The 18,356-nt window shown below is 42.3% G+C and overlaps 1 long non-coding RNA gene across 1 annotated transcript; it reads right to left on the reverse strand.

The window, feature by feature from the left end:
* Positions 1 to 7,231: 7,231 nt before the first annotated feature.
* LOC123992417 lies at positions 7,232 to 8,470 on the reverse strand. The gene is made up of 2 exons (XR_006831242.1): positions 8,309 to 8,470; positions 7,232 to 7,506 (listed from the first exon to the last, which is right to left on the reverse strand). It is a non-coding gene; the product is annotated as an uncharacterized LOC123992417 (long non-coding RNA).
* Between the last annotated feature and the right edge of the window lie 9,886 nt (positions 8,471 to 18,356).

Consider the following 18,356-nt stretch of genomic DNA (forward strand, 5'->3'; position numbering starts at 1 on the left):
AGGACACAAATAAGAAGAAGAGACTTGCTTGGGCCAAGAAACATGAACAATGGACATTAGACCGGTGGCAATCTGTCCTTTGGTCTGATGAGTCCAAATTTGAGATTTTTGGTTCTAACCGCTGTGTCTTTCTGAGACACAGAGTAGGTGAGCAGATCTCTGCATATGTGTTTCCCACCGTGAGGCATGGAGGAGGAGGTGTGATAGTGTGGGGGTGCTTTGCTCGTGACACTGTCAGTGATTTATTTTGAATTCAAGGCAAACTTAGCTATCATGGCTATCACAGCATTCTGAAGCGATACACTATCCCATCTGGTTTGCGATTCGTGGGACTATTATCTGTTTTTCAACAAGACAATGACCCAGCACATCTCCAGGCTGTGTAAGGGCTATTTGACCAAGAATTAGATTGATGGAGTGCTGCCTCAGATGGCCTGGCCTCCACAATCACCCCACCTCAACCCAATTGAGATGGTTTGGGATGAGTTGGACTGCAGAGTGAAGGAAAAGCAGCCAACAAATGCTCAGCATATGTGGGAACTTCTTCAAGACTGTTGGAATAGCATTCTAGGTGAAGCTGGTTGAGAGAATTCCAAGAGTGTGCAAAGCTGTCATCAAGGCAAAGTGTGGCTACTTTGAAGAATCTCAATAGATATATATATAGATAGATAGATAGATAGATAGATTAACACTTTTTTTGGTTACTACATGATTCCATTTGTTATTTCATTGTTTTGATGTCTTCACTATTATTCTACAATGTAGAAAATAGTAACAATAAAGAAAAACCCTTGAATGAGTAGGTGTGTCCAAACTTTTGACTGGTACTGTACATAACCAGGTGTCGTATTCTCGCAAGGCTATCCTTTGTCCTACTATAGGAAGGTCCTCAAGGGACCGGTTTCCCGGACAAAGATTAAGTCTAGTTATAGAGTAAAAATAATGTTTAATGGAGAATCTCCATTGAAATAGCTTTTTAGTCCAGGACTAGGCTTAATTTCTGGCCTGGAAATCAGCCCAAGGGGGTTTACCTGAAAAACATTCTACTTTCATCTCCGGCCAACAATCCTTTCTTCTGCACCTCTCCTCAGCACAGTTTCTCTTTCAGACACATGGGCAGGTAGCTCTCCAGGTCCAGGATAGTACACAGGCTCTCTGTGGACACACGCACACCCCAATCCAGACTTCTAAGCAAGTCACTTGCTTACACACAAGCACATACATGTAATGTATTTTTATACACTCATTATCGTAAGCCATTTTCTTTTTAGAATCGTCAGTGGGTTTGTTTACCTGTAGTTGCTAGATCCTTTTGCTCTCTGGAAATCTTTTCCACTGTCTTTCCCATGAGGGTGATAAGCATGGTGGGCGTAGGTGAGCACAATGTAGGATATGAGTAGAACCTAAAACACATGTAAGGCCGATGATAAAGAATGATGATTCAGAGGCACTATGACAACTTCAGTATAAGACGCAAAGGTTAAATTCAATCAGTACCACCCACCTTACTCGGGGAAAAAAATTAAATACCACATAAAATGAGCACATACTCTGCTCTTTACCCCAGAGCCAGAAAAATCTAATTAAAGTCTCACTATCAAAATAAAGGTCTCACAATACAGATCCCATGTACACACCTCTTTGTACTGGACCTGCTCCATGAACTCCAGGTCTCCTATGCCAATGGTGAACTTGAACAGTTCCATTGTGGTGTCATGACTGTCATATGAGTATCACAATGGATCAGATCAGCTTGGCAATGGCTGACAATAACCAGACCTTCTCTCACCGTAAATTAAGCAGGAGAGGACTCTCTCTCTCTACCCTCCAGTATTGGCTTAAGGAATGTCCCTTTGTCTCCAGAGACATTTGCCCGCCCAAAAATCTCTAACGTCCAAAAAGTGGATAATGGAACAATAATTCTAACATAAAGAATGTGGGGAATGGTCAGTGGGGAGATGTAGAAAATTAATGTCATATTGTTCTTAATTTTGTGATGTCATTGAAACTGTATGGATGAAATACTGTAACTTGGAAAGGATACCCCCTTTATCTGTCAAATTTCCATCCAATATGTTGTGTATATGATATGAACAATGATGAAAGTATTATTGTTAAGATATGACTGATTTTAGGAGTCATAAGAGAACTTCTAATCATATCCTTTACACATTAAGTAGCCACACCCCGAGTGAGGTCCGAAGGGTATGTCAGATGAACAGAGCCGTCCCTTAAGGCCAGAGTGCATAAAATGCCTTAGTAACGAAATTAACATTAGACCAGAAATGCGTAGGATGGGAAGGTACATGTCTGAAATGGTTGGAACTTTGAACCTCAACATGAGGTGAAGAATTAAACTCACCTTTCTTTGAACCAGGAAAGACACAGAGCTGCAGCCCATGTCTGAAGTGGTCTAAATCCTGACTATCAACACGAGGAGGCAGAAGCGACAAACTCCCCTCTCAGACAATCACTGATACAGCTGATTAGCTGTCCTGAGTCAAATATCTCACGCTCTTCAAACCATCCCATCCTGCTACGAGTCTCAAGTCACTGTACGCTACTCTCTTCACCCCACTGGAACCATCGGTACAGCTGGCTTATCTTCAAATAAGCAGCTTCAGAAGCGAATGGAAGAGTGAACTCTGTAGTTCTGTTCAGAACTACACGACCAACAAGGGCACTCACAAGTAAATACATGAACCATTTTATAACTAGGGGGCAGTATTTCCATTTTTGGATAAAAAACGTTCCCGTTTTAAATTTTGTCACTACAAGATGCTCGACTATGCATATAATTTACAGCTTTGGATAGAAAACACTTTCCAAAACTGCAAAGATATTGTCTGTGAGTGCAACAGAACTGATGTTACAGGTGAAACCCAGATAAAAATCCAATCAGGAAGTGCCGCATTTTCTGAAACCGCCTCATGCCAATGACTCCTTATATGGCTGTGAATGAGCGTACGTTTTCTACGTATTCCCCAAGGTGTCTAAAGCATTGTGACGTCTTTTTACGCATTTATGTTGAAGAATAGCCGTAAGGGACCACATTTAGCAAGTGGTCACATGATGGCTCCGGCAGAAAATCTTGCGTAAATTACACAAGTAGCCATTTTTCCAATCACTTCTTATGAGAAACCAATTGTCCCGACGGATATTTTATTGAATAGATGTGTGGAAAACACCTTGAGGATTGATTCTAAACAACTTTTGCCATGTTTGTCGATATTATGGAGCTAATTTGGAAAAAAAGTTTGGTGTTGTAGTGTCTCAGCCAAACGTGAACAAACAAAAGCTATTTCGCCTAAAAAAAATGTATTTTTGGAAAAAAGGAACATTTGCTATCTAACTGGGAGTCTCCTGAGTGAAAACATCCGAAGTTCTTCAAAGGTAAATGATTTAATTTGGTTGCTTTTCTTATTTTCGTGAAAATGTTGTCTGCTGCCAGCAGAGCCTAGCATAGCATTATGCCATGATAAACTTACAAATGCTTGTCTAGCGTTGGCTTATTTTGAAAATCTGAGATGACAGTGTGATTAACAAAAGGCTAAGCTTGTGTTTGAATATATTTCATTTGCGATTTTCATGAATAGGAAAAGTTTCTAGGGGTATTTATGTCTGCTGCGTGATGCTAATTCGTTTGAGGCTATGATTACGCTCCCGGATCCGGGATTGCTAGTCGCAAGAAGTTAACAAAAATACTGAGTGGAGGGGGAGTCAGACCATTTAGGATCTTGAATACAAGACATGCGTCAGTGTATTGCACAAGATTTTCCCAACTCAGGAGCTCATGCTTTCTGAGGATGTAACAGTGATGATGGCTATTGGGCTTCCTATCAAGCACTTTGAGAGCCTGTTTGTAAGACTGAATTGGTTTTAATGTTGGCTTGGGCCAAACTAGTCAAGCAGTATGTTAAGTGGGGGAGTATCATAGATTTGAAGGACAGTTTTGCTACCTCTGTAGTCAAACAATTTCGTATAAATCTAAAATTAGCTCATCTGAATTACCTTTTTCACATGCTTTTTAAAAGAGAGATTGGAATCAAGTATGATGCCAAGGTACTTAAAATCAGATACCACCTGGAGCTTCTCCCCTAACACATAGACATCTGGCTTAGTAGCATCTGTTGCCCTCTTTGTGAAGAACAGTTTTTTTCACATTGAGATGCAAACATGAGTCACTGAGACACTTTGTAACCTGGACCTTTACAGTAGTGAGTTCTTGTGCAGCTTGTTGTTTGCTCTTTGCATGCACATATCACTGTATCATCTGCATACATTTGAACTTCAGACCCAGTACAGACAGAAGGCAGATCATTAATGTACAGGCTGAACAGGAGGGGCCCCAGTATTGACCCTTGGGGCACGCCCACATCATAGCTGCGAGTGGGCGACAGCTCATTGCTCACTCTGACACACTGAGTTCTGCCTTCAAAGTATGATTTCATCCATCTCAAGGCATCAGGGGAAAAGTTGAACTTGGACAATTTTGTGATGAGAATCTCATGGTTAACAGTATCAAAAGCCTTCCTTAGGTCCAGAAACAGCCCCAACAGCACCCCCTTTGTCCATCTTAGACTTCACATTTTCCAGAAGAAAGCAGTTGGCCGTTTCTGTGGAGTGTTTCGCTCTGAAGCCAAACTGCATGGAGTGTAATGTGAAGGGGCTGTTGTTGAGGTGGGCAATCAGTTGTTTTGCTACACACTTTTCAACAACCTTTGACACCACAGGTAGTATACTAATGGGCCTGTAGTTACTCACGTCAGCAGGGTCGCCTGATTTAAAGATGGCCGTTATTATGGCCGACTTCCATACCCTTGGAAACACACCGAGACCAATAGATGTGTTGGTGACCTTAGTAATGGGGCCAATGAGTGACTCTTTGTAGTTTTTAAGAAAGGTAGAGTCCATCCCAAACACATCTTTGGCTTTAGAGTTCTTTAGTGAGCTAATCACTCAGAAACCTCCCTTATGATGAAGACAGGTTGAGTGTCATTCACTAGCACTGAGCCCAAGAAACCTGTGGAGGGGTTCTGTGTCAGTACCCTGACAGAGTCAATAAAGTAGGAATTGAAGGCTATTGCTATTTCGACTGCATCCTGTGTTAGATTGTTATTCGCCATGTTATTCACCATGATTTCTAGTCTTTTTGCAGTGTTACTATGGTCTTTCCCTGTTAACTTTTTTAGATTCTCCCAGATCAATTTAGAATTTTCCTTTGCTTCACCAATTATGTTAATAAAAAAGTTTGCCTTGGCCTGTCTGATTTCTTTCATCACCTTATTTCTCAACATGGTAAACCTACGTCTGTCATGCTCTAATTTAGATTTTAGGGCTATTTTTAGAGCATAATCTCGTTCTTTAATCAATTTCCAGATTTCTCCAGTTAGCCAAGGAAGAGTGCTCTTTTGGCCAGGTTTGGATTTGATTTTCTTTAGGAAGCCATTTATTGTAGTCTGGATTGTGGATAGAAAAACCTGACTATCAGCTTCCACATCTGTATAGGACAAGAGATCATTCCAGTTTATTCCCTTAATTGCTTTTTCAAAATAGTTTAATTCACTCTTAGGTATTCTGAGTTGATCCGGCTTTCTAACAGTAGAGAGGTTAAACCTGCTCTTAGACAGCTTTCTAGCTATAAGTGTCAGATTATGATCAGACAGCCCAGTAACCATATTGAATGATTTAGTCACTCTCTCTGGTTTATTACTGAACACCAAATCAATCTGTGTTTTAGAGCAACAAGTCACCCTGGTTGGACCTTTAACTAGCTGTGTAAGGTCAAAGGTATTAGTGATCCGTTTGAGGGTTCTCCTACGACACTTGTCTTCATAATTAATGTTACAATCTCCCATTAAGATGACCTATTTCCTAAAATCACATTCCCTAAGCATGGTATTAAACTGATCAAAAAACACACTTTTGGTGGAAGGTGGCCTATACATTCCAATGAGGGTAAAATACATTTGGGGAGACAGTGTAACGTTCAGGCCGATACATTCTAGTTCATTATCACATGACCACTCAATTTGTTTACATCGGATATGTTCTTTAATGTAAATCATCACACCCCCTCCTCTTCCTTCAATCCTGCCTCTCCTGAAAACATTGTAGCCAGGCACAATCAAAGCAGCATATGGAGAGTGTTTATGTGTTTATGGAGCCAGGTCTCTGAGAGGCAGAGGAAGTCAAGGTTGGAGCCTGTGAGTAGATGTTGAATTTGATCACTTTTTGGAATGACACTACGAATGTTCAAGTGCCCCCCTAGTAGTCCCTTGGGCTTAGGTCGTGGGTCCCAGATGACTCGAGAGTGATTGACACATTGAAAAAAAGTTACATTTTCTGTGCTTTCTGACGGCTGGGTTTAGGCCATTTTGATTAGGGGCAGTTGGGTAGCGCAATTAACAATCCCTCCCGCCTGCACTGGATGCGGGGAACTAATTAAAATAGCTTGCGTACCAGAAGCAGAGTCAGGGATCGCATATAGCGACTCTGGTATGTTTGAAGAGTCAAAATCTATCCTGGAGCCAGGTGAGTAGAGAGAAACCATAGGACCATAGCACTCACCCAACTCCACAGCTGAGACGACCAGTGGACGAGGCCATCCACCGCTCTCCACTCCGGTGCGTATCACTGGCTCGGTGGTATTGGGCCCAGGATTGAATTGTACATCCCCAGAGAGCAGGAGGGTAGTGAACAGGTAGTTTAACAGTTTCCGATAAATGTTGGACTTGTGTTTGTTACGCCGAAGCGGTTCAGTAGAATAAGGAGCAAGGTAGACTTGGCCATTATTCAGAACATTATGGTATGCTGTGTACTGTCCGCTCCCGTGGAACGGTGAACCAATGTGTTTGGTGTTGATATTCTCAGGTAGTAGACTGATTGTGTCATCCCAGCAAGGACGCACTGAGATTATCAGTAGAGCAGCTACATAACTGACAATCATGGCAGAGTACTGGAGATAAAACACATAATTGCGCTTTAACTCTTTGCGTGAGTTACTTAGCTGGGATCGGCGTACACCTGATGGTTTAGATCAAATTTCAGCATTCGAATGAGAAGCGGCACCTGCCACACCACCCTGTCTTCCATCCGCCATTTTCCTTCTCTGCTCTGTGTAAGTAAGCATTTCACGGTAAAGTCTACACTTGTTGTATTCAGCGCATGTGTTGATAATAGGATATGTAGAAGGGTGAGCCAGTTAAGGATCGATTCAGACAAGGTGGTAGATTGTATGACAAGCGACAGTTTATTCAGAGTAAAGATATCTGGTACAGCGTATATACGGGCCCTTCTATTAGCTCATGAGGAACCAACAAAAAAAGCCCCGCTAATCGTTTGCACAAGCAATTAATACAGAACAGAAAGTAGGTTGATTCTAGAAGTTTGGTTCTTCGGATTGGTTCAGGCTCAGGCTGGGGTGTAGTCTTCCGTCATTGGCTCAGTTGTCTGTCCGTCATCGTAGAATCCCTCCATGCCTGTTCTCAGTCACACAATGTTCAGCTAGAAAAAGGAGGTTATGTGTGTGCGCTGGTTTGTCTCCAAGTCAAGGTTGTCTCTCCCTATTCTGTTTCTCCCTGCCAATGTGTGTAGGAGTCTTATCTGTATGTCCTCGGCAGTTAGTGTGTGTATGTGTGTGTGTGTGTGGGAGCTATCCTGTAGGGGACCCAACATGCTTTACTGTGAAAATACGTTGCCTCAGTTATAACAATGCAATAGCAGTAAGCTGGTCACCTGCATAAGATGGTCACCTGCATAAGAATTAACATTTCTTTACACATGTGACAAATAAAGTTTGATTTGATTAGTTAGCACCTGCGCGCCACTCTTGACAGAGTCATAAACATCAAGCTACAATGCTTGCAGCTTAACCTCCAGTTAGTGGAATGAGCACTGTGCTCAACAATACCTGTTAAAGTGGATAGAAATGTAAAGTGATCAAATATATAAAGCCATGTTTAACACTAAGACCTGATCAATGAAAGTAACTAAACAGAAAGGTTAACAGTTCTGGATTTGATCAAATTAAATTGGATCTTAGATTTTTTTTATACAGGACTTAACTTTGTGTTTCACAAACAGTAAAATATTAAGTATATAATACTTAAAAATACATCAATACAGCAAATATTTGCCAAATGTTTTAAAGTGGAACTTGCATAATATGTTTTACAGTATGTTTTTGTATCCAACTGGTCGCCTTTTTGTCTTCTTTTTGGATTACCTGACATTTAGACGCCTAACTTCCACGGACCTTATCACAACATTGTCACATTGTTAAAGAGATGTTAAGTTAATTACTTACAGTATTATGTTGCTCTTGTGTATGAGTCTGTAAGAAATGAGTACCAAAATGTAGCACCTCTCTTCAAGAGGGCACATCAACTTATGTGGTAGACTCCTTATCAGGACTTGTCTCGCTGACAAGTGGTTGGTCCAGTTCATTTGGGTGTCCATTGGGGTCCAGTCCTTTGGGTGTGGTACACTGTTGTTAGGCTTGGGGTTAGATAAAGAGGAGGAAGATGCTGTCTGTTCTGCTCCTCCCACTCACTCACTAGACAAGATGGATGGCATTGCTGTTGTTCTGGAAAAATAAAATAAAAATACAAAATAAAACATTAAAGTTCATCCTATCCTAATTTAAATAGCTTAATATTGATACCTTAAATGTTACGTGAATATCTTAATCTAACACTATATCTTCATATGTCATCTATTGGTATGCCATCATCGTTAACTAATTCAGCTAAAATAATGATATCTGAGATTTGAACTCACCCAGAAAGTATGTCTTAAGGTGTTACCTCACAAGTGATCAGTGACCAGACAGTATAAAATACCAGTTTGCTCATTCAGTCATTTCTTGTCTAGTCATGATTCTAGATAGATAGAGTAAGCATGCATGGCAAAACTGTCTAGTTCATTAACATATGATACTTTATGGTGTTATATACTGTACCTTTGTATGTACAGTACCAGTCAAAAATGTGGACGCACCTACTCATTCAAAGGTTTTCTTTATTTGGACTATTTTCTACATTGTAAAATAATAGTGAAGACATCAAAACGATGAAATAACACATATGCAATCATGTAGTAACCAAAAAAGTGTTAAACAAATTAAAATGTATGTTATATTTGAGATTCCTCAAAGTAGCCACCCTTTGCCTTGATGTCAGCTTTGCACACTCTTGGCATTCTCTCAACCAGCTTCTTTAGGTACGGCTAAGTGAGCTACTGTTTTTTTTTAAATGTACCTTTATTTATGCAAGTCAGTTAAGAATAAATTCGTATTTACAACGACAGCCTAGGAACAGTGGGTTAACTGCCTTGTTCAGGGGCAGAATGACAGATTCATACCTTGTCGGCTAGGGGATTCGAACTTGGAACCTTAGCCCAACGCCCTAACCACAAGGCTACCCTGCCGCCTTGTCATGATTAAACCTCTGGTGATAGGTCAGTGAGCTGCTGCCATTTATTTTTATTTATTTTTATTTCACCTTTATTTAACCAGGTAGGCTAGTTGAGAACAAGTTCTCATTTGCAACTGCGACCTGGCCAAGATAAAAGCATAGCAGTGTGAACAGACAACACAGAGTTACACATGGAATAAACAATTAACAAGTCAATAACACAGTAGAAAAAAATGGGCAGTCTATATACAATGTGTGCAAAAGGCATGAGGAGGTAGGCGAATAATACAGTTTTGCAGATTAACACTGGAGTGATAAATGATCAGGTCATGTACAGGTAGAGATATTGGTGTGCAAAAGAGCAGAAAAATAAATAAATAAAAACAGTATAAAAAACAGTATGGGAATGAGGTAGGTGAAAATGGGTGGGCTATTTTCCTATAGACTATGTACAGCTGCAGCGATCGGTTAGCTGCTCGGATAGCTGATGTTTGAAGTTGGTGAGGGAGATAAAGTCTCCAACTTCAGCGATTTTTGCAATTCGTTCCAGTCACAGGCAGCAGAGTACTGAACGAAAGGCGGCCAAATGATGTGTTGGCTTTAGGGATGATCAGTGAGATACACCTGCTGGAGCGCGTGCTACGGATGGGTGTTGCCATCGTGACCAGTGAACTGAGATAAGGCGGAGCTTTACCTAGCATGGACTTGTAGATGACCTGGAGCCAGTGGGTCTGGCGACGAATATGTAGTGAGGGCCAGCCGACTAGAGCATACAAGTCGCAGTGGTGGGTGGTATAAGGTGCTTTAGTGACAAAACGGATGGCACTGTGATAGACTGCATCCAGTTTGCTGAGTAGAGTGTTGGAAGCCATTTTGTAGATGACATCGCCGAAGTCGAGGATCGGTAGGATAGTCAGTTTAACTAGGGTAAGCTTGGCAGCGTGAGTGAAGGAGGCTTTGTTGCGGAATAGAAAGCCCACTCTTGATTTGATTTTCGATTGGAGATGTTTGATGTGGGTCTGGAAGGAGAGTTTGCAGTCTAGCCAGACACCTAGGTACTTATAGATGTCCACATATTCAAGGTCGGAACCATCCAGGGTGGTGATGCTAGTCGGGCATGCGGGTGCAGGAAGCGATCGGTTGAAAAGCATGCATTTGGTTTTACTCGCATTTAAGAGCAGTTGGAGGCCACGGAAGGAGTGCTGTATGGCATTGAAGCTCGTTTGGAGGTTAGATAGCACAGTGTCCAATGACGGGCCGAAAGTATATAGAATGGTGTCGTCTGCGTAGAGGTGGATCAGGGAATCGCCCGCAGCAAGAGCAACATCATTGATATACACAGAGAAAAGAGTCGGCCCGAGAATTGAACCCTGTGGCACCCCCATAGAGACTGCCAGAGGACCGGACAGCATGCCCTCCGATTTGACACACTGAACTCTGTCTGCAAAGTAATTGGTGAACCAGGCAAGGCAGTCATCCGAAAAACCGAGGCTGTAGAGTCTGCCGATAAGAATATGGTGATTGACAGAGTCGAAAGCCTTGGCGAGGTCGATGAAGACGGCTGCACAGTACTGTCTTTTATCGATGGCGGTTATGATATCATTTAGTACCTTGAGTGTGGCTGAGGTGCACCCGTGACCGGCTCGGAAACCAGATTGCACAGCGGAGAAGGTACGGTGGGATTCGAGATGGTCAGTGACCTGTTTGTTGACTTGGCTTTCAAAGACCTTAGATAGGCAGGGCAGGATGGATATAGGTCTGTAACAGTTTGGGTCCAGGGTGTCTCCCCTTTGAAGAGAGGGATGACTGCGGCAGCTTTCAATCCTTGGGGATCTCAGACGATATGAAAGAGAGGTTGAACAGGCTGGTAATAGGGGTTGCGACAATGGCGGCAGATAGTTTCAGAAATAGCGGGTCCAGATTGTCAAGCCCAGCTGATCTGTACGGGTCCAGGTTTTGCAGCTCTTTCTGAACATCTGCTATCTGGATTTGGGTAAAGGAGAACCTGGAGAGGCTTGGGTGAGGAGCTACGGGGGGCGGAGCTGTTGGCCGAGGTTGGAGTAGCCAGGCGGAAGGCATGGCCAGCCGTTGAGAAGTGCTTATTGAAGTTTTCGATAATCATGGATTTATCGGTGGAGACCGTGTTTCCTAGCCTCAGAGCAGTGGGCAGCTGGGAGGAGGTGCTCTTGTTCTCCATGGACTTCACAGTGTCCCAGAACTTTTTGGAGTTGGAGCTACAGGATGCAAACTTCTGCCTGAAGAAGCTGGCCTTAGCTTTCCTGACTGACTGCGTGTATTGGTTCCTGACTTCCCTGAACAGTTGCATATCATGGGGGCTATTCGATGCTATTGCAGTCCGCCACAGGATGTTTTTGTGCTGGTCGAGGGCAGTCAGGTCTGGAGTGAACCAAGGGCTGTATCTGTTCTTGGTTCTGCATTTTTTGAACGGAGCATGCTTATCTAAAATGGTGAGGGAGTTACTTTTAAAGAATGACCCTGCATCCTCAACTGACGGGATGAGGTCAATGTCCTTCCAGGATACCCGGGCCATGTCGATTAGAAAGGCCTGCTCACAGAAGTGTTTTAGGGAGCGTTTGACAGTGATGAGGGGTGGTCGTTTGACTGCGGCTCCGTGGCGGATACAGGCGATGAGGCAGTGATTGCTGAGATCCTGGTTGAAGACAGCAGAGGTATATTTGGAGGGCCAGTTGGTCAGGATGACGTCTATGAGGGTGCCCTTGTTTACAGAGTTAGGGTTGTACCTGGTGGGTTCCTTGATGATTTGAGTGAGATTGAGGGCATCTAGCTTAGATTGTAGGACTGCCGGGGTGTTAAGCATATCCCAGTTTAGGTCACCTAACAGAACGAACTCTGAAGCTAGATGGGGGCGATCAATTCACAAATGGTGTCCAGGGCACAGCTGGGAGCTGAGGGGGTCGGTAGCAGGCGGCAACAGTGAGAGACTTGTTTCTGGAGAGAGTAATTTTCAAAATTAGTAGTTCAAACTGTTTGGGTATGGACCTGGAAAGTATGACATTACTTTGCAGGCTATCTCTGCAGTAGACTGCAACTCCTCCCCCTTTAGCAGTTCTATCTTGACGGAAGATGTTATAGTTGGGTATGGAAATCTCTGAATTTTGGTGGCCTTCCTGAGCCAGGATTCAGACACGGCAAGGACATCAGGGTTAGCAGAGTGTGCTAAAGCAGTGAGTAAAACAAACTTAGGGAGGAGGCTTCTGATGTTGACATGCATAAAACCAAGACTTTTTCGATCACAGAAGTCAACAAATGAGGGTACCTGGGGACATGCGGGGCCTGGGTTTACCTCCACATCACCCGCGGAACAGAGAAGGAGTAGTATGAGGGTACGGCTAAAGGCTATCAAAACTGGTCGCCTAGAGCGTTGGGGGCAGAGGATAAGAGGAGCAGGTTTCTGGGCATGGTAGAATATATTCAGGGAATAATGCGCAGACAGGGGTATGGTGGGGTGCGGGTACAGCGGAGGTAAGCCCAGGCACTGGGTGATGATGAGAGAGGTTGTATCTCTGGAAATGCTGGTTGTAATGGGTGAGGTCACCGCATGTGTGGGGGGTGGGACAAGGGAGGTAACAGGGGTATGCAGAGTGGATCTAGGGGCTCCATGGTGTTAAACCTCAGGTGATTGGCCAGTGAGCTGCTGCCATGGTGTTAAACCTCAGGTGATTGGTCAGTGAGCTGCTGCCATGGTGTTAAACCTCAGGTGATTGGCCAGTGAGCTGCTGCCATGGTCTTAAACCTCAGGTGATTGGCCAGTGAGCTGCTGCCATGGTGTTAAACCTCGGGTGATTGGTCAGTGAGCTGCTGCCATGGTGTTAAACCTCAGGTGATTGGCCAGTGAGCTGCTGCCATGGTGTTAAACCTCAGGTGATTGGCCAGTGAGCTGCTGCCATGGTGTTAAACCTCAGGTGATTGGCCAGTGAGCTGCTACCATGGTGTTAAACCTCAGGTGATTGGCCAGTGAGCTGCTGCCATGGTGTTAAACCTCAGGTGATTGGCCAGTGACCTGCTGCCATGGTGTTAAACCTCAGGTGATTGGCCAGTGAGCTGCTGCTCTTCTGGGATTTGTTTTGTATCCTCTGTTGTACCGTTATAGTGTTCTGTGATTTTAGACGCGTTTCTGTCTTTCCTGTAGAAGGGGGAGTGTGAATGAACATTACATTTTCATAACAAGAATCTCTTAATCTCTGTTACCAGGACAATGTATGTAACTCAGGCAAATATTTATTGTAAATGCCATACATCTTGACGTTGTCAAACTTCCAGTCCTTATAGAACTCCCACTTTTCATCAGATAGAGAAGAATCCAATCACAGAGCCAGGTCCCCTGCAATAAAACGAGGCCCATGAACATATATAAAATAATATTATACAATAAAATATACAGAATATACTATATACCTATATTGCAGAGGAGGCTGGTGGGAGACGCTAGAAGAGGACGGGCACTTTGGAATGGCTGTAATGGAATACATGGAACGGCTACCATTCCATTTCTACCATTACAGACATTACAGACAACCAGCCTCTTCTGTGAAATTGATATGTATAATCTCAATACGAATGTCATCTTTTCAAAAAACAAGTTGATCTGAAAGTATTGTTTTGACTGTACAGGTATGTGCAGGTCTGTTGAATAATACTTACACCACCAATACAAGCTAGTCCTGAGCCTATATTGATAACGGTGGGAATGATACAGAACTTTCCAGCCTGTAGTAGAAAATAGAAGAAAGTAACAATAAGGGAGTCAAAACATCAGGAAACAAAATAGATGCATTCATCCTGAAAAACCATATAATAAGACATATTGCATACCTTTCCACTTTGAATTGTGTTCGGTAGACTTCTCCAGACTCATTCTTGTAATACCGAGCATGTCTGTTATGAGAGTACCAAAAATGTGGAAGATTGAAGTCTGACTTCAAATTAAGTAGTATTTGTCAACTTCTTTATTGTGTGTGTGAGTGTGCACATGATTGTGTGTGTGTGCGCAAATGTGTGTCACTTGAAGTTGAATCCTGTGGACTCTCTGGATGCATTAATGTCAATGCGAGTAAAGTTGTCCCTCCAACACCACTTCCAGCAGCATCTGGTCTCCCATCCAGGAACTGACCAGGACCAACCCTGTATGGCTTCAGAAGCAAGCTAGCAGTGGTATGCAGGGTGGTATGCTGCTGGAAAATTAGTCCTGGCCAGAGGACCCGTTGAGACCTGGCATGTCCAGCAGAGGGAGCCACCGCCGTGTGATGTGGACTCCGTCTGTCACCAGGCCTCAACGAGTCTTCCCCTGGTGGCTTGTCCTTGATACGCCACAGTAAGTATCTTAAATGTTAATTCCTGATCAGTCAAATGGCGATATCATTGGTTATAAAGTATGTGTGGTTTTGGCTAATTGCTAATGTCATGTGTATTCAAATTCACACAGATGAACCTGGTGGACACTGCAGGGCATTAAATATCGTTCGGTGCCACTATCTCATGTGAGAGACAGACCAGTTCCTTGTCTTTTCTGTTAGCTACTAAGTAGGCTAACTATTTCCGCTAATATTAAATCTCTTTCATTTTTTTGCTGTAGCACTTAAAGGCTGACGTTATCATCACTTTTATTCCAATGTGCCAGGAAGATATTGACAGTGGTCATCAAGGCTATGGTCGATGAATGCCAAGTTGAGATCACCAAGAGATTTCCTCTCATATTTAAAATGCCAACTGGCATCCTGAAAGGTCAGAAAATATTTGCCTTAATGTAATATAATACAAAAATTGCATTGTGGAAAGAATGCATTCAGCAGCATTATAGTATGAAATTATATCAGTTATCAACAGTCTGTAAACATTCCCTTCAGGGGAAATCAGCAAAGTTGACAATCCACCATCGAGAAGTTCCCCTTGGGCACTGGGACAAGGGTTCATCATCATCATTTTCCAGAATGCCCCCCCCCCCTCTGAACCTGGGCACAGTCCAGATTCCCTCCAACCACAGCCAGAATGGCTCGCCCAAAACCAGGACTGATCACTCTTTTACATTCCGCTTTCAATTCACCTACTGTGGCGTTCAATCACAGAGGTGTGTACCATTTAGATGGTCATGATACAGACAACATATTGTTGTCATTATACACCTTATTGTGTGCTCAAATATAGAGTATGTATAGATTCTGAAATACAATGTTTTCCATTAATTTATTCAACATTTAAAATATTTATATCTCAAAAGTACCCTTTTTCATTTAGCTTATTTTTTTACATTTTGTATTTGTAAAATTGGGTGAACGTTGAGGCAGATCAACTTCTGCATAATAGTCAAGGATCTATATTTCGAGATACCCGATTTAGTTAAGAATCACAGTGATCCAGATGGTCATTTATAGTGTGGAAGATATAATGGAGTTACACCTGTATGTTTGCATGTAATTTCTCCCTTTCTAAGAATGACCTTCTACTGCAGCTATGCATTGAACAGCACAGGTGGGACCAAGTCATTGTTTTACAAGTCACAAGTCTCAAGTCTTAGCACTCAAATCCCAAGTCAAGACCGTCAAGTATCAAGTCTTTAACTTTGAGTTTTGAGTCCTAAACAAGTCATAATGGGCCCTTTTTTCACCTTTATTTAACCAGGTAGGCTAGTTGAGAACAAGTTCTCATTTATAACTGCGACCTGGCCAAGATAAAGCAAGCAGTTCGACACATACAACAACACAGAGTTACACATGGAATAAACAAACATACAGTCAACAATACAGTAGAAAAGTATATACAGTGTGTGCAAATGAGGTAAGATAAGGGAGGTAAAGGCAATAAATAGGCCATGATGGCAAAGTAACAATATAGCAATAAACACTGATGTGCAGGAGATCTATGTGCTACGCGTGCTCTTCACCAAATGTAATACAATTTAATATTTTTAACAAGAGTAATAATTAGTATATTACATTTACGCAAATCATGAATGCTTTTAAAAATATCTATATATTTATTACTTTCCAAATAAACAGTATATCTACATGGAAATACATGGGTAGCCATGAGAAAGACACCCCCCCCCCCCCAATCTTGGTTGCAATGATCATGTTCCCGCACTGACTGACTGTGTGGAGGCTCATTGATTTAACGTTACGTTAGCCTACATGATACACTAGTAAAGTAATAAAATATATAGCTGTCAGCAATATTAGCCACGACTTCTTCAAATGTCGAATGAAGTTGGAAATTGTTGCGCCTCCATCTGTAATTTTCTCCCCGCATGTTTTGCAAGTTGCAATCCATTTTTTGTTGATACAGCGTCTTTATATCCCCCAAAAATAATTTTGGGTATCATCTTTCCAAGGGCTCCATCTGAATTCACCCACTGACGTTCCTCTGCACTGCCACGCACAACATTTTCTCAGCTGGCACAATTTGATTGGCTGCTGTCCGATTCAAACTGTAATCCATTAAATGAAGAGTTGATGCGCTGCACACTTTTTTAATAGCATCATTTTTTATATTTGGGCTTGGGAGGGAATCAAGTCAGGTCTGGTCGGGTCATAAGGCTCAAGTCAAGTCATTGGTGTTAAAGTGAAAGTAGAGTCCAAGTCATCATATTTGTGACTCGAGTCTGACTCGAGTCCAAGTCATGTGACTTGAGTCCACACCTCTGTTGAACAGTGTGTGAGAACTCAGCATGGAGACCCAAAAAGAGGAAGCAAAAGAGGATTACCCACTACCAGCACTAAAGAGTGAGGGAATTCTACAGGCTGAGCTGAGGTTTGCCAAAGGTAATGTGAATTTGTTGATGCAAGGACATCAGTTCAACATTTAGTTGTATTGTGTGTTCAAGGTTTTTATTTGTCATGTTTTAATACAAAAACATGAATTGTGTATTTCCAGTGCACACACATTAAAACTATTTAATAGGTTCAGCCAATTGCTATATATTGTGAGCAATTTGACTCTTGGTTGTGTTCTCTCCCCAGACTCCTGTTACATGTACACTACCGTTAAAAAGCCTGGGTTCACTTAGAAATGTCCTTGTTTTTGAAAGAAAAGCACGTTTTTTTGTCCATTAAAATAACATCAAATTGATCAGAAATAGTGTAGCCATTTTTTATGTTGTAAATGACTATTGTAGCTGGAAATGGCTGATTTTTAATGGAATATCTACATAGGCATACAGAGGCCCATTATCAGCAACCATCACTCTGTGTTCCAGTGGTATGTTGTGTTAGCTAATCCAAGTTGATCATTTTAAAAGGCTAATTGATGATTAGAAAACACTTTTGCAATTATGTTAGCACAGCTGAAAATGGGTGTTCTGATTAAAGAAGCAATAAAACTGGCCTTCTTTAGACTAGTTCAGTATCTGGAGCATCAATATTTGTGGGTTCGATTACAGACTCAAAATGGCCAGAAACAAAGAACTTTCTTCCGAATCTCGTCGGTCTATACTTGTTCTGAGAAATGAAGGCTTTTCCATGTGAGAAATTGCCAAGAAACTGAAGATCTCTTACAACGCTGTGTACTAGGATAGGATAAGTAATCCCTCTCACCCCCCTTTAAGATTTAGATGCACTATTGTAAAGTGACTGTTCCACTGGATGTCATAAGGTGAATGCACCAATTTGTAAGTCGCTCTGGATAAGAGCGTCTGCTAAATGACTTAAATGTAATGTAAATGTACTACTCCCTTCACAGAACAACTGTCTCTAACCAGAATAGAAAGAGGAGTGGGAGGCCCTGGTGCACAACTGAGCAAGAGGACAAGTACATTAGAGAGTCTAGTTTGAAAAACAGACGCCTCACAAGTCCTCAACTGGCAGCTTAATTAAATGGTACCCGCAAAACACCCATCTCAACGTCAACAGTGAAGAGGCGACTCCGGGATGCTGCAGTAGGGATGACCAGGGATGTTCTCTTGGTAAG

Source organism: Oncorhynchus gorbuscha, linkage group LG13, assembly GCF_021184085.1.
Source record: "Oncorhynchus gorbuscha isolate QuinsamMale2020 ecotype Even-year linkage group LG13, OgorEven_v1.0, whole genome shotgun sequence".
Taxonomy (NCBI): domain Eukaryota; kingdom Metazoa; phylum Chordata; class Actinopteri; order Salmoniformes; family Salmonidae; genus Oncorhynchus; species Oncorhynchus gorbuscha.